The sequence below is a fragment of the Lygodium microphyllum genome, chromosome 2, assembly GCF_053477565.2.
Source record: "Lygodium microphyllum isolate KBCC chromosome 2, Lygodium_microphyllum_v1.1.10, whole genome shotgun sequence".
Taxonomy (NCBI): Eukaryota; Viridiplantae; Streptophyta; class Polypodiopsida; order Schizaeales; family Lygodiaceae; genus Lygodium; species Lygodium microphyllum.
Genome location: NC_141136.1, coordinates 95,959,758 through 95,961,327, shown reverse-complemented (window position 1 = coordinate 95,961,327; position 1,570 = coordinate 95,959,758).

Here is a 1,570-nt window from a genome sequence, read left to right as displayed (position 1 = left end):
CGTTCACACCTACTCGCTCTTTTTGTTCGGTGCGAAGATGACCTTCCATCCGTAAGGATTTTCACGTTTCACCGTTCCCTTCGTGCATGTATAAAAATTTGGACACTATTAGTGTGTGAAAATTAGAAGGTAGTTTGTGTGTAGGTGTGAGACAGAGAAGAGAGAACGATTCATTGTGCATCTACTATGTAAAGAAAGGACACTAGGGGTGTAAAAAAAGGAAGATCGGTCACTATGTGTGAATGAGGAGAGGGTATAAAGACATAAGAGAGGAGAGAGGACGTTCTATTTGTGTGTGTGCGTGTGTTTAAAGAGAACAAAGGTCATTGTAATTTGTATCTACAATCCTACTTGATGTTCTCACTTGGATAGGTGTTCTACACCTTTGATATTGTGGCAAGTTTGGAACAACATGATCTTCATGCAAACAACCATAGATACTTCGTGCATAATTTCATCATACACTACATACCTCTCTACATAATGTACTATAGGGAAGGGATACTAGAGAATCTATGAGGCCTTGTAACCTTGAAATTAAAGTATCCAATTGTTTCACTTCATAGTGTCTTGTGATTCAAAACTTATAAAATGGAATGTTTAAGCTTTTTTTCTGGTCTCAACACTAACAATTTGGATTTCATGATATCATTCCCTTCAACTTCCTCCTATTCAAGACATTCTGGCATTAGTTTTCAAACTTAATGTGTTCAAAACAAGTGCATAGACTACCATCTTTAATACATAATCAAATAGATCTATTTAATAAATATTTACATCAATAGATGAGGAAGCATATGCAAAAAACCTTCTAGTGCTTCGACAAAAGCGTGAAGGCTGTCTTAAAAACATGATTTGTTTTCCTGAGTGACTTAAAGACCACTAGTATTTCACCCTTAGCACATTAGTACTATACATCGTAAGAAGTATTTCTCTCCTTTGTAATCAAAACTCTACCCCTATTGGATAGTATGTGCTTTTTTTTTCATTTTCGAAGAAGGCTTGAAATTCGAAAGATTCAACTCACACACCCATGTCCAAAGCTCAATAGAAATTTGCCACACAATTTCTCCACTTTCTCCCATTGAGATTTTGAGATTGGAGTGCTAGCCACTATGAACATTAGTGCATGTGACATAATTTTGTCAATAGCAACAACCTTACCATGAAAGTTAAGTAGCAATGTCCTCGTATTGGATATCTTGAGCTTCAATTTTTTCAAAATCCACTTCAACTATTGGGAGGTTGATTTGGCAAATCCCATAAAGTAGCTATGGTATTGAAACACCTCTCCAACTTGTAGAACTTTGAATCTTCATCATTTGATCCATTGAGGCAACTCATTTAGGCCCAAAAGAGTAGGTTTGGCTTTGCTTGTTACAACCCCAAACACCCATCTATATTCATAATAAGTCTTCAACAATTGCTCCACGTTCTCCTTATACACTATAAGCATGTTGGAGTTATCATTGGTGCACAAAACTGAACCCATCTAGAAGGAGAAGACCTCAATCAAGCTAGTATGCAACTTAAATTCAATCATTTTGAGAAGAGGGTCAGTTGCAATGGT